Genomic DNA, 24,231 nt, shown 5'->3' with positions numbered 1-24,231 from the left:
TATTCTTAAATATTAAATTTCAAAGACATAGCCATGTTAGTCTGGGGATCAGAGTGCAAAGGGATCTTGTATAACATTTGAGACGAACTGAAAAAAAGAAGCTGGTAACATGAGCTTTTGTAGACTTCAGTCTACTTCCTGAGATGAAGACTGAAATCTATGAAAGTTCATGCTACCACGCTACCAGTGTCTTTCCTTAAATAATATTTTTTTCTTGGGTAGAGTGTGTAACATCTCATACCTAAACTTAGAGTACCAGGCTGCCAGGAAAAAAAATTGGTCACAGCAAAAATGAGTCGGATTAAGGAGCTCCAGGGTAACGGGGGCAAGGAGTTTCCATAGATTATGAAATGAAAATTGTTTGAAGCAGGTGGGGAAAATGAAGACTGAGGGGCATATTTGTTCCACCAACACCATTCTGAGGCCTTCCCTTTTGGCTCCCAGCATATTCAAAACTGGAAAAGATGGGAGGGTTAAAATCTGCATCATGGTGCACTGTGTGGAGTAGGTATAATTTTCCAAGATCCCATGAAAGGGCAATGTGGCTCTCCAACCCCAGCTGTTACTCTCTGATTTAAAGTGTGAAACTGTGGGAAGTAATCCCCCCTAGGCAAGTAGTCTTTTACATTACTTGTTCCTTGTTTCTTTTTGTACATCCAGGGAAACAGTGACCTTTCTTTCCTGCCCCCACTTTATGAGACTCTGATCCATCATCTCACTATAAGATCTTAGAAGCACTCCAGTGCCTCAGTTCCAGACTGGCTGAATGCTTGAATACATTGCTAAAGTAGCGAGAATGTGACTTTTCTTTGCAGACTCCACATGTACAATTATATTTACAAAATCCCTAAAGCCTGTGCAAAGAGTTTAAAGAGCAAGCTGAGAATGGGGAGTTCATTTAGCACTGTGATCTCTGGGTAAATCTTCAGCGAGGAAATCTGGAGCCAGCCAAGAGGGGCGTGGATGGAAAAAGCAACTCTGTGTTGGGTTATAGTCAATGTGGTCTTGAATCATAGCCCATGGTTGGATAAGGGGAAAAAATTCAAAATTAATGTGCAATGTTGAGAATTAAATTCTCTATCGAACAACTTTCAAGTCTGGGAGCTGGTTGTGAGCTGATAAGGAGGAGACTGGCTGTAAAGTTCCCATGGAATGTTCTCATCCCTCCTTGCCACTTGTAGGAGTTAAGAAAGCATGAATCAGATTCTAATTCTGCCAAACAGTGATTGGATCCCTCAGAGGCACTGGCCTAGGAGTTACCCTGACAACATACTCAGTTGAGCTATGGGAACTATAGAGGGTTTTCCCCCTCTTGTAACCTGATTTTTTCCCACACTGTTGTCCTGGCCTTTTTAATTCTAAAACACTCAGTGCAAATGTAGTATATTCATCAGTTATACCACAAAGTTTTCTATAAAAAATAATAATAGCCAACTTAAATTCCTTGTCCAACTGCAAACTACAAATCTCAGAATGCACTAGTAAATTAAACCCTTGTGGAACTAGGAATAACTAGGCCAATGAAGTCTGTCCAAAGTAGTCTCCAAGAACCTGCTTGTCCTTTGCCAGATGTATCTCATGTTCAGTTCTAATTTCTTTGAACTAGGAGAAACTAATACAGCTATTTTCCAGATGTTTCTCTACATGTGTTTTCAGAACAAAAGAAAAAGGGGGAAATATGACCAAAGACACATGTAGCTGTCACTTAAAACTACTGAGAAGAACATTGGATTCATGACATACACATCCATCAACCAATGGTTCCCCCTTCCCCAAATGTATGTTTCAACAGTGGCGGGAAAGAGATTTCTTAGGGTGACTTTTCATTGTAGAAATAATGCAATTTGACAACACTTTAACTGCCATGAGTCCATCATATGAAATCCTGGGATTTTTATTTTTGTGAGACATTTAACCTTCACTCTTTGACAGAGAAGGCTAAAGACCTTGTAAAACTATAAATACTGGGTTTTCATAGAATGGAGCAAAGTGGTATCAAACTGCATTATTTCTACTGTGTAGATGTGCCCTTAGATAGTTCTTATGTTGTGAGAAAAAAGTTTGTAATGATTATAGGGAAGGGTTTGTGGAATACAAGATCCTTGAATACGTGGGTACACACATTTTGCATGTCTGCCAATCATGGACCGCCTCAGATGTTTTACTGTTGTACTGGAGGAACAAGCAGAAGATTGCACTTATTATATCAGAACATCAACCACCTAAAGAAATCATTTTACTCTGCTTAATATTAGAGCTGGCCATATTTAGTATCCACCAATCACCATGCTGTTTCTGATAACAGGGATTTATTATTTCCAAAGAGAATGAAGACTGTGTTAACCACTGTGTTAAATCAGTGTTGGAGCAACTGTAACCTGTGGGCAGGATGCAATCCCCAGGGGTGTTTTAGATGCCCCTGACCACTTAAAATGCTTCATAGGCCATAGTAGGGTTAAGCAGCCATGAGAGTGGGGAGAGGACATTTTGAAATGTGTCTGGTGATACATTACCCAAAGTTCATAGAATCATAGAACTTTATCACACAGGCCTCAGAATGGACCCATCACATTGCAAAAAGGGGATGTGACGTGAATGGGATGGGATGAAGAATGCATCTTATCGCACAGGCGAATGCCACTGCTGCCACTGGATGTTCTCATCATATTCTACATCCATCCCAGAGGGGGCTATTTTTGAGTGTTGGCTGCTGGACCTTAGTGAAATCTTTCTAAGAGTTTGGCAGTGGAGTTCTAGGAGATTATTGCATGGCAAAAAAGAAAAGAAAAAGAAAAAGAAAAAATACCCCTGCTGGAATACAGTCACTTATGGGATGCAGTCGGGAATTATCACATTAAAAATGCCACCGATGCCGCTGGGATGTAGTCACCCGATGGCACTGGTGGCATTTTTAATGCAATAATTCCTGACAGCATCCCATAAGTGACTGTATCCTGGCAGGGGTAAGTCACTTTTTTTTTGCCATGTGATAATCTTCCTAGTGTCCATCAATGCCAAACACATAAAGACTGCCCTAAGGCCAAGAATTAACTGGCGTGGAATTGAGGGGGGAATTGTCGATGAATTGCCAGAATTGTCTCCAGTTTCTGACAGAGGTATTGTCTATGAAGAAAGCAGACAGTGGATCTTTCGTTTGCATATTTTTCTAGGTGGTAGGTAAACAGCAGTAACAACAGTGATTGGTATGCTTAACATTAGATAAAGTTAAGTTACTATATCGAGACCTGGGCTGCATCTACACTGCAGAATTAAAGCAATTTGACACAGCTTTAACTGCTATGGCTCAGGTTTATGGAACTCTGGCAAGAGACCTCTAGTGCCACAATAGTCTACAAATTACAGGATGGATAGGATGGAGTTATGAAAGTTAAAGTATTAATTCCACAGCATGGCAACAGCTTTGGTTTTGAAATGCAGAAATACATTTGTGTTTTAAAATCCCCTTGCTTTGTTCTATACCTAGCTATACTACCTGAGCCAGGGTTAGGGATATATGGTAGCATTAATATTGTGCTGGAGTGTGACCTAGTAGTATGGAAAGGCCAGCATATAATGGTGGTCCATGACATCTTAGTGGCGGCAGCAGGATGCTGTAAGTGTAGACACTTCCAAGCCCTGCAACATAATCTTATCTTTGGTTTCAGACCTGCTTTTAGCTCCACTTTTCCATGGAGTGCAGATAAAATATCCACAGAATGTATCTCATCTACTTACTCTTTATTTTACTACAGTTTGAACAGGCACAGCCCAGGCATTGGTTTACTAACCATGAAAGAAATAGATCCTGGATCAGAGTGTGAGGAAAGAAAAAGGAGGATTTTTCCATCCCCTTTCTCTCATCTCTAATATGGTTTTAGCTTGAGGTGCAATCCAGGCCAAGCTATACTCTAAATAAGTTGCATTCAAGTTCATGGCAGTTGTAATTGTATGTTCACACATTCTAGTGGAAATGGATGGTATTATAAGCATTTCAACATATGTTTGATCACACATTTAATGAAAATTGTAGTTTAGATTCAGTTTGGGCTAGGGATAGATAACTCTCTCATTGTTTTTGTTTGTTTGCTTAGAGTTTAGATTTTTTTTAAAAAAAATAAAGTAATCTTTCATCTATGAAGACATTTCTGAATGTTGGTAAGTTTTTAATGTTTTTTAAAGGGAGCTGTACAAAATTCTAAAAAGAAATTCAGTATGTATTCCCAGCCAGAGCTTTTAAAAGTTACAGCTTCTGAAATCCCCCAGGCAGCATGATCTCTACTCATCTGTTAAAGATGTGTCTGTTTAAGATACAGAAGACAGAAAGATGAGGGAAGGAGGCAAGAGGGATGGATGGATAGTGAATCTAATTCAACCTTGAATTCAACAAGTTTGGATATAGATTCAAAACCAGACTTCTAACAGCTAAGCACTCAAACCCCTCCACTAGGAGTGGACAAGTCAGCTTTGCCTTTCCAGACATTGAAAATGAACCAATTGAAATTCACCTCTGTTTCGGTCAGGCAAGTCTAAAATCTTGTTATAAAAACCTCAAGCAATTCTTATCTGAGTGCAGCAGAGGCTGGGAAGGGAAAGGAAGGGAAGGGAAGGGAAAGGAAGGAATATTCTGTGGGATCCTTAATATGACTTAGTTCTTCTGGATAATATATCAAAGCATCCCCACACACACACACACACACACACACACACACTGTACCAATATAACACTCTTATCATGGAGCATAGAAAAATACCACAGAACATATTAACTATATTTCTGACAGTCAGGCTCCAAGGATAACAAAATCATATGCCTTGTTTGATGGGTGGCCAGCATTTAGAAAACCCAGATCCCAAGGAGGGAGACCAGGCAGTCAAACTCCCCAGCAACATGCTAGTTCTTTAAAATACCTCACTTTCCCCTCAAGGTTTCAATCTGCTCTCAGTTGGTGGCATCCTTCAAGGGAGCCTAAAGCACTGTGGTAACATTAATTGGATTAACTGTTAACTTCATCAAAACTATATGAACATTTTTCTAAAAGTTCCATTGGCTCTGATGCAAAAAGACAGCAAAAGACAGTGAAAGGGAAAGAGAGCAAGAGAGCGAGAGAGAAAACACAAAACAAATTATTTAACATATGTTTACTTTTTTCAATATACAGAGAGAAACAGGAAGCAAAAATGCTATTGGAATTAGAAGTTTGTTCAACCCAACCCTCTTCTTCAAAGGCTGCTTATGAGTTTTGATATTGCCTCTCCGCATTCTCACTGAGTCACCTGTACATGCTGCATCCCAGTTACAGCTAACATATAACTCCCTTCTTGAAATAGCTTCACTGGCTATCAGCATAATTCAAAGTGCAGGTTATGACATGTAAGCCCCTGTATGGCTTAAGTCCAGACTAGCTGAAAGCCTGATCAAACCTTAAAAGATGGATGGCCATCTGTCGGGGATGCTTTGATTTAGATTTCCTGCATGGCAGGGAGTTGGACTGGATGGCCCTTGCGGTCTCTTCCAACTCTATGGCGCATTACAGACCGCCTAAAAGTGGTGGTCTGTGGGTGCCGCCAGTTGCTCTGTACTGCGCGGCTCCCCCGCGGAGCAAAAAGAAGCCCAAAAATGGCGCTTCTTTTTGCGCCCCGGATGTGACACCATGAGTCGCTAGTCGCGCACTCGCGGCATCACATCTGGGGTGGGACGTGCGGATGCTACGTGTCCGCCATTTTGTACGTATCCAGTACGTACTAGGGTTAGAGGCGTCAGGAAGTGATGCCCCTTCCTAACCCTAGTACGTACTGGATACACATACTTTATGCCCGTCTGGAATGGGCCTTTGATTCTCTGATTCTCTCTGCCCCACCATTGCCACAGGGCCAACAATAAAACAAAGTAAAAACATGTAAGAGAACCTTCTTGGTGGTTGTTCTCCCTCTTTGTCTTCTTTTTGCTGGAATGTAAAGATCTTTTTACAATTAAATAGACATTTGGTGATTAATTGATTGTGCAGAAGAGTCTTTTTCTGGGAGGAGGTGTAGCCATATTGTTAACTTTTTTTACTGTATTTTAACTATATTGTAAATTTTAAAATATTTTTGTCCTTTTTTAAATCAATTGTGCCTTCATATGATAGCTGGTTGAAATGTGTTTAAACTTCTTTATCATCAGATTTTCAGCTCTCTCTTGTTTTAGCCTTACTGTAAGCTGCCTTATGTCCCATCTTGGGAGAAAGGTGAGGATATAAATACAAGAATACAAATAAATGAATATTCCCAATCTGAAGTTGGAATACACTAATTGATTTCAATGGGACACCCACACCTCCCTTTTTTGTTCAAGTAACTCATCTTAAGAAACAGCAAGCTCTCCGTTTTAGCCTGCAAACCAGCTGGCAGACTCAAATTATCCAGAAGCTCTGGGAAATCTTCGTCTTCCAAGTTTCTGCCTTAATCAGAATCACAGAAGTCACCAGGCAGAGTCTTGTTCCATGGTAAAGTAAAATTTTGTAGAATATCATGGTTTACTAATTATTTCACATAGGACCCACTTCCCATCTCCTTAAACTTTAGTGTATTCAAATCATTATGCTTTGAAATGAAATTATTAACTTTCCTTTCCCCCCTAATAAGTGCTCTTAGCAATCATTAACACTTCATTCTATTATCATATTGCCTTATTTTTAAGCTTGTTCTTCAATAAAATAAAATAAAATAAAATAAAGCTCATAGAATGATATCCATCCAAAGCTGTTTTCTAAAAACTCACATTTATCTCAGTGGTAAAGATTTAAATGGATGAGTAACTCACTCAGTAAAATCAATGATTATATTTATGATAAATTAAAGAAAATTAATCAACAGTGATTTTTGTACAAAGATCATACAAGGGATATCATTAATACACATCTGAATGAATAATTTTGTTATCTTGTCCATCCATGTTGGAAAGTGTGAATTTGAATGTGCAGGAGGTAACTTTTTTTTTTCAGATTGGGTGTTTATTTTTTCACTTTTAAATGTTTAAAATGTGTGTAATTCAGTTTTAGTCCTCTATGGTAATAACTGAGGAGTTTATCAGACAAGGGAAATTGGAAGTATAATCCAATGGCAATCTGAACGCAATCATGGGGTTTAACGTTATTGCGTGATAACCCACTACATGCAAATTTGGGCAATGGGAAGTCAATCCAAACGCAATCATGTGGTTTCATGTTATTGCGTGATAGACTGCCACATGCAAATCCGGGCAATGGCATGTTATTTTCGGGCAATGGGGAGCCAGTTCGAACGCAATGTGCATTCCCGTAATTGTTCTAAACTAGTCACTTTAAGTGAATGCGTTCTGGCCCCACTTTCTTTCCATTTTAATTTAAGAGAAATTTCTCCCGTTTGATAAACTCCTGACTCTCTTCTCAAGTGGGCTTTCTGTTAATTTCTGATTCCATTAAGGTGGATTCTAACTCTTCAGTGACCCCCATTCATTGGCCATTACACAAACAGGTGCCTGATGAACAGAGTAGGGAGAGAGATTCCCATTGCAAACTGGTTGAAATCAGAGGACAGTCTCCATCTCATATTCTTATCAGCACTTGTGAACAGTTAGCCAGACTGCCAGACTGCTTGAATTGAGGTAAATTTTGAAAACATTAGAAAGTATCTCCTGTGTGGTCTGGGGCATAAATTCTTAGAGCAAACTTCAGGCATAGTGGGCAGTGTTTTTCCTACAGATGCACAGCAGCTGTGGAAGAAAAGGTGTTTCAATTTATTTCTCCTTCAGGCAGCATTAGCATGAAGTCACAATGCCCAGTTTCATAACTTCAGGTAGGCAATCTCAACATGAGATCACAATCGCCAATCTCTCTCCTTCAGGAAGGGAGCATTAACATAAGGTCACAACAGCCATTTTTTACTCCGTCAGACAGGACGATCTAGAATGAGAGCACAGTAGCCCACCTCTCTCCCTCTGGCAAATACCAGCATAAGAACATCTTAACCTCTTTCTCCCTCTCTTTTAGGTTTGCTGCATCAACACAGGCATGCATACATCAGTTTTCAGGTAGGTGTCATGGAAATAGACAGCCTTTGGACAGAGGAGCAACATGCAATGAAAATTAATAACTTTTGTCTAGATCCTCTGATTCAGTGGTATATCAGCTCACAGTGTGTGTCCTGGGATGCAGAATAGAGGAAAGGGAATTTCACCTGATGCAGGGCTGATGAGCATAGAAGATATATATGACAGAGAAATATTGTGTGAAGAGGGAGCTGGCAGGGAGCAGCCAGTATTCCTAACTGGGCAAGAGGAGTAGGAAACAGAGATAAAAGGTGCTGGTTATATCTTGGTAAGAATATAACTGGTTACTCTGGATTGGAAAAAGTGCTTCTTGTCCCAAATCACAGAGAGGTCAGGAAACCTCAAATGGTGCAAGGTTAATCTTTAGGAATAACTGCTGATGGGATTGAAAAAAATGGAGATGAAGGTTCTATGCGGATACACTAAAGTCTATTTTACACTACACAACTACAGCACCATGATTCCACTTTAACTGCTGTGGCTGCATCCTATGGAACACTGGGATCTGTAGTTCTATGAGGCACTATTGCTCTCTGACAGAAGATTTGAAATAGCTTGTGAAATTAGGAATATCAGTGGTCTACAGGGCAGTTAAAAAGGAAAGAGATCTCAGGACATGGAGAATAAAATGAATGAAAATACAACTGGCAAAAAACAAACAAACCGAAAACAGACCAAGAAAATGACATTGAGGGGGAAGGAATGAAGTACAGAAAGTGCATAAAAAGAGACACACTTGATATGCAGGGAATAGTCTGATTCAAATTCTGCCAGAACTTTGTATATGGATTTAGAAATACAGAGGAACTGAAAAGAATGACCTGCTGTCATAATTGCATTCACAGTGCCCTTACTCCAGAGCCCCTAACTGGGTATGATCACATTATGACATTCTCAAACAGATCAAATTGTGGCATCCTCAGTTATATGGGAGGAGTTCTTGAAGTGCTGCTTAATATGTTTTGCAGAATCAAAGAGCCAGCACAGGTATCAGTTATCTCCTCAATCACTTGCCGACTTAAATTGCCACATAATTTTATATTATGTAGTGGTCCCCCATCATGATAAGTACTAACAGCTAAATACAAAGGTTATTCCCAACTAGAGTAGACCACTTGCAGATTCAGGACTGTGGCTTCTTTGATTGAGTCTATCCATCTAGTTTGCGGTCTTCTTCTTTTCCTACTTCCTGTTATTGTATTATTTTAAATTAACTCTACCTGTTATTGTATTACTTTAAATTAACTCTCTGTCTTTAGCATGAAGGCATGATCAACAGTTCTGGTGAAATATATACAAGAATTATTCAGGATGCCATGAATGGCATCTATAATCAATGGTTAATGTTCTCTTTTGGTTAGATTGTGCTACTTAGTATATGGGTTCTGAGTGTAGTTATCTCATTAAATTTCATCCTTTGTGTACCAAAAAAAAAAAAAAAACCCCAAAAAAACACCTAGAGGATTAAATTATTTCACACCTTTCTCTTAATTTCCTGCACATTCCAAGCAAGAAATGGAGTTGAATTGTTCACCCTGATGTGGCAAACTCATCTGTGCAGGCAGTTTTAATGCAAAGGGAATGTGCTAGGCAGGAGTGCCCCCTTGTAATGAAGCAAACTGAGAAATTCATATTTTCCAGAGCTCTGTGTTGCAATTAGATTGCACATAAGCCATGCTCTGTCAAAAGCCTCCCTAGTAACAGTTCTCTATCACTTTCATTTATGAAAACTGGAACATTCATTGATATACATCATTAATATCAACAATCAGTCATTTAGTATACCTTTTGATACCAGTTTTTTAGAAATTCATGCCATGGCAGGTCTTAGAGATTTTTAAAAAATAATTCCAGTAAATATGTAGATGATAAAAAAGTGAAATTTTAAAATATTTTTCTTCAATAGTAATAAAATATGCACAGCTCATTTGTAAGCATGCTCACTCTGAAGAAAGGCTCAATCAATCCAAGAGGGTTTACTTCCAAATCATAATTCAGAAGACTGAACTGTCAGTGCTGTTGCCATATTGTCATAGCAAAGCTAATAGTAAACTGAGAGTGTGTACAACTTTCTTAAACAGATTTTTCAAAGTTAAAATGCCTTTCTTTCTCCATTGTCAGCTCTGTCATAATAGTCCACAACACCAGCATGCCACAGTCTTCATGATACACCATAATCATTAAACAGGTGAATCTATGAGGGCATTGAGTGCAGACTTTGTGTTGTTGTTGTTGTATACCTTCAAGATGTTTCCAACTTATGGTGAACCTAAGGTGAGCTTATCATAGAGTTTTCTTGGCATGTTTCTTCAGAGGTTTACCATTGCCATTCTCTGAGGCTAAGAGGGTGTGACTTGCCCAAGGTCACCCAGTGGGTTTCCATGGCTGAGCCAAGATTTGAATCCTTGTCTTCAGAATCATAGTGCAACTCTTAAAGCACAGCACCACACTGGCTCTTGCAGACTCTGATTTCCTGATGGTTTCCAAACCATAATTTTGTTATTCAGAATTTTTACACACTGTGTTATAGTAGCTAAAACATAATGGGAAATGCATGAGCTTGGCATTCTGTTTTCATTGTGCATTGGATCAGATCCAAAGAACCAGCTTTGCTCTTTGTTCTTGTTTTCCTGAAGCATCCCCTTGTTCCCTGGTAGGTCTGCTCCCAAGGTGTTGGAGGCCCACAGAATGGCATGTGATGCAGCATTTGGAGATGCAGCTGTGGAGAGAGGATGATGGGACAAATCAGAGATCCCCATACTATTATGTAAGTAGAAGTATCTTCCACTTACACAGAGGGCTCTGTGGGTTGAAGTTGATGTTTTGTTTTATATGTCACATTGCTGCTGGAAAAGTGAAACCAATCAGTGCTGTAATATGCTGTGATAAGTATAAGATTTAAAACATATGCTCCATAGAGCTTCTCAAAAGAAAAGAATTTTCAGACCACCATAGCAATTGCTAAACCAGCTACATTATGGCTCAACAAACAATTTAACAGTCTGTCATCTCGTGAATAATTTTACAACCAGGTTTGGGAGGAGTTAAGAGCTTTATCCTATAGTCTGATGAGTTGCAGGGGCAACATGATGCTGTTGTTACATTGGTCGATGCTCAACTAGTCCAGGAGCACCATTTCCTTCCCCTCCCATGTGCAGATGGAATACATGGTAGGACTGCTTGGCCCAGTTTCTCACTGCTCACTGCCAATAGTGTAATCCTATTGCTTGGAGGGGTAAATTGTAAATTCACAAATGAAAAAAAAAAAAAAAAGGGGGGGGGAAGAAAGAAAGAAAGCACCAGTCTGGTTTACTCCAAAACATTTTGCTCAGAGAAATATCTGCACTAGTTCTTAACAGCTGCATCGGAACCTCTGTTCTAAGCAGCTGCCTCAGTTTTGACTTTGATTCAGAGAAGGAGGGGCTGGCCTCATCTGTTGGATCAGTCAGTGGCACTAGAGATAGAAGTATGGAAAACCAACCTGGGCTCCCATTGTGATGGGGGGCTGAGCTGGATCTTTGAGTCTTTGGTCAAAGGAACTCTAAATCAAAGTTCCAGAATATGTTTTATTCTTAGGCTGCATCTACACTGCACAAATAGTTCTGTTTGACAACACTTTAACTGCCACGGCTCAATGCTACCAGAGCTCTTTGACAGAGAAGCCTAAATAGTTCACAAAACTACATTTCCATAGCAATGAACCATAGCAGTGTCAAGCTGCATTAATACCACAGTGTAGATGAACCATGAAGTCTTTAGGCCTCCCTGAGGAACTGAACCCATCCATCCACAGTGACCCATCCAGTGACTGAGCCTGGAATGAATCCACAGAGAGGAGGATCCATGCCAGAGACCTCCCCCAGAAAAAGTTGAGTCTCAAATGAAGGATCTGGCACTAGAGGCATAAAAGATGTCAGTTGGGCCCTGGGCAATTTTGGAGCAAGCTGCTCATTTAGAGCTTTCCAGAGTCTTCAAGTATGGGTCTGCCTTGTCCATTGTGTCGGGACAGGACAAGTTGTGGGTACAACATATATAGGTCACCATAAATGGGAGGGAGGGAGAATATTTGGATAAATCTTATCCTAGTTCAGAAGTGGGAGTCACACATTTCTCCAGAGACTGTTGGTGTGCAAGTCCTAGGAGTTGTATTCCATATAGGCAATGTTGGGCGCTGCAATCCAGCAACCTATAGAGAGATGCATAATTCCCACCCCTGCACTAGTTAATAGCACATTTGTAACAGTCAACAAACAAAGATAATCTGGAAGCAAGACAACCATTGGTCCACTGGCGTTTTTCTATTGTCATCAGTGAACTTCTAATTAATTCTACTGATACATCATCGATAACATGAAAGTTTAGTAAAAGATGCACAATTGATTAAACGTATTGCTCCAAAAAGGTTGTTTTGGTGAAGCTCCATAGCCTGCCTGATTTCATTGATCTGCCTTGAACACAAATTGGAGTACTCATTCTGACATCATAAGTGTGGGCCATCTTCCATCTACAACATGCGGACACATTTCACTCCTCATCAAGAAACATTGGCAAGGCCTCAGTCTGGGTGGAGAAGGATCAATGCCAAGCAGTGTTCACTGTTTGATACTGGATTAAGCATTTCAGAGCTGAGTCGGGGAAACTGAACCTGGCTCCACAACCAAAACCACAGTATTGAGATTCTGATTAGAACAAAACTTTCAGAGTAAATCAACATCATCCAGTCATTATCTTGTATATTTTTTCTTTCACACATTTTTTTTAAAAATGTACCCTCTGTCTTCCCCACATATTTTCAGAGGCAAATATCATCAGTCAGCAATTATAAGATTTTTGCCCTGCATACAAGGATTTTGTTAGTGTGATGTTTTTCATCTGGTATGTCTTTGTCTGCCACTTCCATCGTGGGCTGTTCTGCTGAATAGAAGGCAGACATTACTCAGAATGGGAATGGAGACTGTCTCTGTTACTCTTCACTGAGGCTTTATTTAAAATGCATGCTTTATCAGTGAAGTCTGCATAGGCCTTTTATTCCAGCATCAGTTCTAACTCTTCAGATGTATATATTTATTACAGGACAGTAATGTTCTTTAAAAAAGAAAATCTATTGCTCTGCACCAGGCATTAATGTTGAATTTTTCATCAGCTATTAACCAGAAAGAAACAGAAAGAAAAAGCCTATGATATGAAATGCATATCTTCTGTTTCCTTCAATTGTATTGCAAAAGCAGGTCACCGCTGCACAGATTTTTTTCTCTTCTTTTTAAAAATATGAACTAGTTAAGGTAGGGTTGGAATTGTGCAGCCCTCAAGATATTGAACTGCAGCTTTCAGCAAAGATAGTTGGTATATCCAGTGGGGGGAAATGATGAGGTTTGCAGTTGAACAACATCTGGAGGCCTGCAACATCCCAAATTGAGACAGAAATAATATAATTATTTCTTCAACTCCCATCAGCCTTAGTCACCATCTGGATGGCCATCTGATAGGAGTGCTTTGATTGTGTCTTCCTGCATGGCAGGGTTTGGACTAGATGGCCTTTGCAGTCTCTCCCAACTCTATGATTCTATTATCCTACAACTGTATGACCTCATAATAAGGAAGCATTCCACTAATTATCAGCACATAGAATCTGTCAACAGAAAGAAGTCTTTATTACTCATCCAGGCAAATAGTTTCAACATGCACGGGGGCATAGACCATCAACTTTTAAATTAAAGATTTGAGTTTACAGCTTTTTGTAATAAGTACAGTAATAAAAAGTTCTCACTCTATTACAGCTCCACTAATGGATAATAAAAACCATTTGAAGTGACTCAGTTTTTCATTTAAGCGCCGTATAATTTTATACTAACAAAACCTTTTGCCCTGCTGCATTTTTCCAAAATGACTTTATCAGATACAAACACTCCCAGAATACTGAAGAAGCCCATTTCTGCATGTTTTGCAAGCTGTCACTACATTTAGTTTTCACTAATGGTTGGTGTGCAAAGTATGAACAACAAAATGACACCACATCTAACAACTAGTCACAATCCAGAGGTTTTCCTAAAAGCTAATGAATAAGCAAGTAGCAAAGAAATGGAAAGAAAGAAGGTAGGTTTCTACCAACAGATATTTAAACAGTGTGTTTCTCCACTGAAGTTAAGTCAGAATGAACCTTTAGTTCAGGGGAGGGCAATTGTGAAAGGCAATGGGGGCTACATTATCCCCCTCCGGGAGATATTGGGGGCTTACCTGCTCTCATAAAAATAAAATAAACAATGTTTGCTCTCAAACACCTCCAGGGACTATGGGGAACATTTTTATTCAAGCAGGTTTTTAATATATAATTTTTGGCCCAGTACAGACCGTCGGTTTGCAGGCGCCTGGGGCCAATTCTAGGGTTCCGGTGTGTGCAGCATCTGCACGCTCTGAACCCTAGCACAAATGGATGGTGCCATCTTTACACAGCACCATCCATACAGAGTGTGTGTGCATGACACAAGCGCGGCACCGTGTCTGCATCTTTGGGAGCCGCGCTTCCCTCATGGACGCGTCACAGTGTGCCAACGGTGCACTGATGATGCCTTCCGTGCGTGCCAAGAAGAACCCGTTTTTGGGGGGGTTCTTTTTGGTCCAGAAGGATGCCACGTGGTTTGGCTGCTGTGGCGTCCCTCCAGAGGAAAACTGGGCACCTCCAGCCCAACCCTTTGGGGCAGGCTGGAGAGCCCCTTTGTCAGGGAAGCTTTTGCACAGGGTTAATTTTTAAACTTTTGTGTGTTTAATGAAATTTTACATTGTTTTAGCAAAATGATTTTAATTGTTTTATTTTTCTTAATTGTAAAAATGTTAACTGATATTACCTCTGAGTCACTTAGGGTCCTATTCTCAGAGAAAGACAGCCTATAAATGGAATAAATAAATCAAACGAAAATGAAATAAATTTCATTTTGGATTTCAAAAAAGCCTCTCCTGTACCTAAATTCCAGAGGGCCCATGGTGTTCACCAAATAGTGGGGAAATACAGCCTCATGTTCCAGTAAATATTTCAAAACAGCAGGGACAAAACAGGGTTTTTTTTTTTTTTTGGGGGGGGTTGTTTGTTTGTTTGTTTTGCAAAAAAAATGTTTGGTGACTGGGGGAGAGCATAGGCCCTCCAAAACTGATGGAAAATCTCCCTCACCCCTAGAGCACATTTGACAGCCTTCTGCAGCAAGAAAAATAGAAACTTTTAAAACTTTTATTTCTTTTTGCAAAAAAATATTTTTGACCCCTGAGGTACTGAGGGTCATAAAACTGTTCTGGGGGAAACATGTGGTCCATGGACTCCACTTTATCCAGCCTGCTTTAGCTAATAATACTGGTTGGTAGTGTAATTCTATGAACAGATATACATTACATTTACTGGACAGACCTTAATTTTAAAAAATCTTGTCAATTAGTTATTTATCAGGTGTAATATTAAAAAGAATGTCTGTCTTTCTGCTGCCTTCCTCTGTGACTGATACATACTCCAGAACCATGGACTTTATTCACACAGGGAAAATCAGGGCTTTAAAAAGTGATTATCCTGTGAAAATCACATGATCACAATTAAGATTTTCACACGACCGTGATTAAAGAGCCATTATCCTGGGAATAAGCAGGCAATAAACATCAGCTAAGGAGAATTTAGGGTGTACACCACAGGTTTATCTGGTTTTTAATAAATGTTCTTTAATTTTGATTAATTTAAATGTGTCTCTTTGTTTGAAAACACAGTATAGCCTTCAGCCACTAGGTGACCCATTTCATCAACCATAACATAGATTTGGAGCTGAAATAGGTTGAGCCCAGAATGAACTCTTTCAGAATTATAAGGCTGCTCCCTCTCTACCTGTGCTGTTTCTGATCACAGGTATGAGGTGGCCAGACCCCCTTCCTCATTTTGGTTTATGAAAGTGCACAATTACATGGAATATTCCTAGAAGCATCAGTGGCCATAGCTCCATATTGTGTCTATGTTTTCTTAGGGTAACTTTTCTTGGAGGTTTGGAGATCATCAAACATTGGACTATTCCACCCCATTACAAAATCAGGTACATTCACTAGGAAATAAGTGGTAGGTTATATTTTAATTCTGGGTCATATAGTGCATTGTTTTGTTAGAGTTTGATCAGGAAATGACTACACATCATCTTAATACTATAAGTATCACTATTATAATGGGAAAAAGCAAGACAGTGGCCAGTTTTGTAAAGAAAATGTTCCCGGTTAATTTCCCTCAAGAGTCTTAGGGGAACTATAACACATAAATGGGCTGGAGCAGACAGGCAGGAAAAGGCAGGTTGATCCTGGGTTTGCTAAAAGTGGGTTGAAACCCTGCTATCTGCATGGCCCACTCCCAAAATGGGCCAAACACCAACAGGCTGTCTGCACCACATAGCATCAAGCCACACTTTATGGGTTTTGTCACCTCCCCACCATGCATTTGCACCATTGCAATAACACACTGCCTATGACCTCCAGTTACCACCCTCTTGCCCCCCAGATGCCATTCCAAAACTGTTACAGGTGTGGTGCTCCACCTGTACAGTGCATCAGTGCAGTGACACATTGGCAAAGCACAATCACAGAGACCCACAAACCCCTCCAGCAGATTCTGAAGTGAGCCATATAAAAATTGCTGTCTTTCACAAAACACCTTTATAATATTCTGGAATAGAAAAGTGTGCAATTTGGGGAGCAATTTAAGAGTTTCCTGAAATAAACTGATGTTACGATTTTCCTGAGGTGGACTTATGGTGATCTGTGATGGCAAAATGAGCTCTATTAACTCTTCATTCTTTTGTATCCATCACGACTGTGTGATCAGATTTTGATACTTAAAATTATGTACATTCTTTTAAACATAATAATAATAATAATAATAATAATAATTTTTTATTTATATACTGCCCTGTGGCGAACCAATCTGGGCGGTTTACAACATTAAAATAACATACAGCATAAAAACAATATATTTCCCTCCCCCCTTAAAAAGTTATTAAACTGCATATCTAATTTAAAACCACAATAACTAGTTAAAACAATAATAAATTAAACAAAATAATACCAAAATAATAATATGCCTACATATTTGGATAAATAAAAATAACTACAAAAGAACATAAAAAAGGAAACAAATATAGAAAAGGCAACAAGATTCAAGATTCAAGAAAAAGAAAAGAGAAGGAGAGGGAGAGAGAGTGGAGAGAGACACTAGAGCTATGGAAGGGAGGGAAGAAGAGAGATGAAGCAATGGGAAGACTCAATGTATACAAGCTTCTAGGACGTTTGAAATCCATTTGCCATTCATACCCAAGGGTTACCTACCTTTTCCCATCATTCACAGCTGCTAGATTATAGACTAATTTAAATTTGATAACCTGAGTACTAATTATGACACTGACATTAGTTTAGTAATAGCCAGCTTTACTTCAGTGGGTAAGGATGCTCATGCTTTCCAGGAATTAATGGAGAATGCTAAATAGATACATCAAAGGGCAAATTCACACATTACTTTTGAGTGGATAAGGACAAATCTCATGAAAAGTATTGGGAGGGGTGAGTCGACTGCTCACAGATCTCTAAATTAGCAACTTCTATTGCCTGGCTGCTTGAAAATATGCATCTAAAAATTCCCACAGATGGAACCTATGAGTAATGATATATGCCCAGACATAACATTATTTTTAATAGAGCATCTTATTTCAATAAGCAGATGTGTTGGTATGGTTCCTCTGCCTTGAGAAACCAAGATCGAGGTCACAAAATGTATCCAGGGTCTGGCTGTCCACAGTGACATTCAGCTCATCTTGTCTTTATGAGTTTGATATATTGAGACAGTAGGACAAGCCATTAACAGACTATCTTCCTGCTGGGGTGGAAATGCTTGTACGTTATGAAAAGAGCATCACAGCTACTTGATATCAAAAGAAAAACTGTTTGTCAGTCTGTCTATCTATCATCTATCTATCTATCTATCTATCCATCTAAACATGTTGGCTGTCAGATGATATTTGAAACCATCATATTTGCTAAGACTGAGCCAAGGCATCCTTGAGAAAGCAAACTGTGCTTCGTTTGCACAAACATTTGTGTGGTACTTCTGTCTGCCGCCAAGTGCAACTTGTACAGTATCCCAGAGGTACCTCCATTTCCATGGCAATTGCTATTAATAGTGCAGCATTCAATTTGTTGAGCATAGGGGATCTATAAAAAGGAAAACTATTAATACAGCGGGGAATTTTCCCACAGTAAAAAGAAATCAAAGTTGAGCTTAGTTCTAAGGCATGCTGTAAACAAAGGATTTGTTTCCACCTTACCTCTGTCAAGCTCTTTTATATAAGGCTGTGGTTAGCATGTTTGCTGGGGGGATTAGAGTGAATTGCTGTATCATGTGGTTACAGGAACCTTTGCCTTACAATAAGCCACTTCTTAACATGCCTTGAGGAACACCTTTGGCTATTTTGGGCCCAGGTTATCATTCTTCCCATGGTGCAGAATTATTGGGTTACATTTATTTATTTATATCCCATCTGATATATTTGGTCATCAATACATCACTCTGAACACACCAAATTTCAGCTGACTTCAGAGGTTAACCAGGGCTGGGGCTGGTTACTGCTTGGATGGGAGACCACCAGGGAATAAACAGAGTTGTCCAAATAGAAATACATAAGAATTCCTGTCTCAAATCTTGGAGAGGTGTTGTTGCTCATCACAGCTGACAATACTGGGCTAGGTAAATCAGTGGTCTGATTTAGTATAAGGCAGCTTCCTATCCTATGTTCCTATGAAATACGAAGTCTGGACTGTAGACACAGGAGGCGTCATCTTGCTTTCCAAGCAACAAAAGTTACATTTACACATGGACACAGTGTTACAGTGTAAAGTGCTGCTGTTCAAGATTCCATTCTGTCCCCTATCATCCCCCACAGTCACTAGGTTTTTGAAACCACTGAGCATGCTCAATCTTTGTGTTGTTTTTTTCCCCATTTTTGACTACTTAAGCATTCAAATAATCTTAAGATTTGTGAAACTGGTCTGAAATGCGGAAGGTGTTGTTTCATTCAGTCCTATATACTATGCATATCAAGTGCAGAAGTTTATACACAGAAATCTGCTGAGGTCTTATGCATGATGGCTTATGCATAAATTCCCTTTGGAAGTGGTGGGATATTTTTGGCTGAGATGCAATGTCTGCTTCTGGTTCAAGGTTGCAGGAACAGAGATGCAGATGTGACGCTGATGTACATTCAGTTGTACATTTGATTCTGCACAATCTATTGTGCATTCATATATGCATTTGATTGCCTATTCAGTTGTACATTTGGTCACAAAATGTTGCCATTCAGCACAAAGTGTGTGCAGTGTAATCAAGCTTAACTGCATATTAAACAACCTTGATGTACCGTCTTGGATGTGGAGACTTAATTGTATGTGTCTTTTGTCCCTTTGTATTCCATACTGGAATAAAAATATGCATGGAACATTAATTTTTAAAGGTCTCCCCTCCACTGATAGCTCTCTTTATCAATTATGCAAATTATTTTGGATGCATGCACATTTGTTGTATGCATGACATGTCTAGGGTCAAGTTTGTAGCAATTTCAATAAAACTGGCATTGGATAGAAAGCATGAATAGAGCCTTGCCTGAGATCATGGAGAATGCCTGCCCAACAAAATTAATGTAACCAGTACTGGATGAACCCAAAATCTGACTGACTATAAGGAAGTTATCTATGTTCATACAAGTATCTTTAGATAGGATTACAGAGCCTTTCTGTTTATTTCTTTATCCAATATAACATAGATCTAATGGAGATGAACCTTGCCCTTGAATTTATGGAGGGCGTTACCCCCTTTTGGAGAATCTAAACCCTGTTGAGAGGCAAAATGATTACTTGTTTGGGCATGTTTGGTAGCAAGGTATTCACTGTAACACAAAAGAACAAGGGTGTATTAATGAAGCTTCTGTTGAAGGGATAGTGGCTGTTATGTTCCACTTATTTTATGGATTTTTTATTGGCCTGAGTCAAACAAACTAAGCACCAGAGAAACTCTCTCAGAGAGAGATCTGGCAGCATTTTCATCAGGTGTGGGAATTAAATACAGGTTGGATTCTCTTCCCTATCAGAATGACATAACTCCGCTCATGCAGTCCTGTTTGCTACAAAATCAGTAAAGTGATAAGGAAGTCTTACTGAGAGAAGGTGAACTCTCTCTCTCTCTCTCTCTCTCTCTCTCTCTCTGTGTGTGTGTGTGTGTGTGTGTGTACACAATGGAGAAATGTGTCATTGATAATTAGCATGCTTGTAAAATTCTGCATATTCCCTGCATCGAGGAACTATTTAGACAGATATGTAATGCATGGCACAGAAAATCAAAATATTACAGTGGACTACAAATATAGTGAAAGTGGACACTGCTAGGTAAGGACAACTAAGGACATCCTTTTGGTGACACATGCAGTTAAAACTAAGGGTTATACCTATGTATGTACTTTATTGGATCTTGCAGAAGGAGGTACACAATACCTCTTTCCACAAGTTCCCCAGCCTGAATATAACAACACATGCATTTTGCACATGCATCGTAGATCTGTGTCTTCTTTTGCCCTTTTCTTTGGCACAGCGTATGTGAACAATCAAAATACAAAGGCTCTGGTGCTGTATCACCTACCTAATTATGTAACTGCCTTACTTACATATTCAAGCAGTGTCTCCTAGCCTGACCTTCCTGCATCCTCACTTATTGGGCAGCAGTCACTGCAAGTAGCAGGGGTCTTTCCCCTGTCAATTGGGAAGCAGTTGATCAGAGTTTCCACCACCTCCTGTGAGTGATCTCTTGTGCACCAACCAGAAGCAGGACCTCTATCACAATTTCCCCTTGCACTAGATATTGCTTGGGGAGAGGAATTTTTGGAAACATTCGTTAGCTGCTTCATGGTTGAAAGGGAAACAGGCCCTTGTCACTTGCAGCAGCTGATGCCCAGTAAGTGAGGACTGAGAAACCTTCACAGTTGTTAATTTTTTTCTATTGACTATGTTTGCATCATGAATACTTAACAGTTACAAATGTATAGTTCTAGGTTATGCTTTCATAATAATAATAATAATAATAATAATAATAATAATAATAATGATTTATTTATAGCCCGCCCAATCACAAGGAATCCAGGCGGGTTACAACAGTAAAAATAAAGATAATAAAATAAAATACAATAAATAAATAAAATACAATAAAATTACAGAGAGCGAAGTGAGTACATTCACAGTTAGGCCTGATGGAAGTTGGGCCTCTCTTTTTCACTCCCTCCCAGGTCTGATGATGATGTCATGGAGGGAGGGCTCTTCTTCTTGAGGCAAGGATTTATAACTTTCATAACTGCTTTAGTGAATTCCAGCCAAGATATCAAAGGATGAGTCAGTAGATGTGATATGACCACATGCAGGTAATGCAGGAAAGTAGATAGAGAATAATATCCCTTCCCCAGCACATAAGAACCTAATAGGGTAAGCAAGAAACTATTCAGTGTTGTAGAATGCCTAGTTTTTCAGATATCATTGGATTATTTATACTGTAGGCCCTCAGTATCCATGGGGGATCTGTTCCAGAACCCCCTCACCCATGGATACCAAAATCCACAGATGCTCAAGTCTCATTGCCCCCAATGGTGGCACGTGCACACAGCTGCACCACTGTTAGGGAGGATGGGACTTCAATGATGCCCTTAGGCACAATGGGAAGTGAAGTCCCATGGTGCCTAATGGCACTATGGCGTCATGCACACCCCACCACTGGGGACAAAAGGGGCAGACCCTAATGTCAGCACAGACACATGCACACGCTGCTATTGGGGACAACATGGGCTTGACATCTGCAGATGCTAGAATCCATGGATGGCAAGTCCATGGATAATGAGGGCTGACTGTGACTATAATCCCTGACCCCTGACCCCTTCTGCTTCTGTGTTCAAAGTCAGACTTCTAACACTGACCAGAAAGCAAGACTATTCATGTATTCTACCAATGAGCTCATCCCTGACTTCTGGTGTAACCAGTCCCCATTTATATAGAGCTTAAGAGGAAGGGCTTAGATATGGGATTCTCCCATTCACTGCTCACTTGGAAACTCCATTTATCTACTGATGCTGAATGATGGGACATTAAAGACAGATAAAAGAAAATGATTCTTGAAACTGTGTCTGATTTATAGAAGACATTTCAAAAAGTTATAGTGATGGCTACCAAGTTTTAGAACTTTTAAGGGGGCTTAGGCAAATTCATGAAGGACAAAGCAATCACTAGCTTCCGGTAATGATGGCTCATGCTTGCATCTGAAGTAAGAGTTAAATGTTTATGAAAAACCAGTTGTTAGAGAACAGTCATGGGGCAGTGGGTTTATTTCATGCCAGATTTGAGGGTTTCCATATGGACCAAATGAATGCATCTATTTGGCCCATGTAGGAAAAGAATATACTGGACTAGATAAATCTTTTATTGAATCTAGTATGACTCTTCTGGTGGTTTATTTTATTTTATTTTATTTTGCTGATTTTCACAGGAACCAAATACTGAAGGAACACAGCTTCAGAGGAACTACTACCTGTATAATTAAAAAAGAAAATATGTTTGGAGCATGTGGGGACTACAGGAAGAAAATATAGAAAATCTTCACTGACTTCATACCCATCATCCCTGTCTCTACAAGTGTGATTTTTTTCAAGCAACAGGGCTTACTTCTAAAAAAAATGTGGGATATCAAAGATCAACAATTAAAAGAGAGAGAGAGAGAGAAAGGGGGAGGAAGAGGGAGAGAGCTTGAGAGAAAGAGAGAGTGAGCGAGCGAGTGAGCGAGAGAGAGAGAGAGAGTGTGCCAAAATTGACAATTAAAACCCTTTCTGTTTGGAATTTCCTGAGTTTTAAATTAGAAAACAATTGTATGTTTTCTTGCAGTTTTCTTTGTCAAGTTATAGTTTATCAGATTTGGAGGTAGTACATAAATGCCACAGTAGTTTTCAGATTAATAAATACTTCACAAGAACACAAATGTGATCATGGTTCAGGAAGATACATTGCTTTATTTTCCAGTTCATGGAAACTAATCTTGATGCTTTTGATACTTTTTTTCAAACAGATGTAAGTGAAGTATAAAATGTAGTTTTCCCACCAAACTTTGAACAATGATATGATTTGCTCATATCGCATTTCGGGGGGGAGGGGGGTGTCTACAAAAAATGCCAGGAGATTACCTAAAATGTCCATGTTGCATTTGTTAGAACTGCTGTCTTTAAGAGTGTAAGTGCCAAAGAGGAATAGAAACACATAGTCTTCAAAAGGAATATAACTTGAAATAGCTTTTTAAAAAACAAGAAGGATATCAAGAATGGAACTCAAAGAGTTTTTAATGGCAGGGGGTTGGACTGGATGGCCCTTGCAGTCTCTTCCAACTCTATGATTCTATCTGATGGTAGGGCTATGATTCATTTTAAAAAATCAAACAAATATCAGAATGTAAAGAAGTCCCCATTTGTGATTATTCAGGGTGTTATGCAAGGGTTACAAACAACCTTAATTGGTGATATTAGATTTGTTGTGATTCCAGATTGCCTTGGAGCACCCACATAACTTGTATGAAGCTCTACATATTTAGCATAGAGAAATAACCCGATCTGATTAGCTAGGTCACATCTGCACATGATACCTTACTGTTTGTAACTTCAAAGACATAACTGTGTTTGGGGCTAAACAGATGGCAGCTAAGGAGCAGGTTGCCACCACCCCTTTGCTTGTTGGGTTGAGCCCACAGCAATCGGACACCACACCCCCAACTGCTCCTTTTAACAATGGGAAAAGGGCACCACAGAAATGCTGCAACGCTGCCTGCCATGTGGTCAGGCAGGCAGCATGATGCCACTTTGGGGTGCAGTTGGGGCATGCCCCCACTCCACCCTGATGCCAGCTCATAGTACCAGTCTGTACAGCCTCTTAGTCTAGACTAATATGCAAAAGGATATTTTAGCACCTTTGAGACCAAGAGAGAGAGAATTTTGCACTGTAATCTTTCATAGACTGAAGCATCATTCATACATCATTTTTGTAGTGGAACAATGAAAATAACCTCGCTTATGCTTTCCAGGTTTGTTATTCACACTATG

The sequence above is a fragment of the Sceloporus occidentalis genome, unplaced genomic scaffold (genome assembly GCF_023333645.1).
Source record: "Sceloporus occidentalis isolate IW3139 unplaced genomic scaffold, rSceOcc1.0.p SCAF_4, whole genome shotgun sequence".
NCBI lineage: Eukaryota > Metazoa > Chordata > Lepidosauria > Squamata > Phrynosomatidae > Sceloporus > Sceloporus occidentalis.
Note: the sequence above shows the minus strand (reverse complement) of the source record.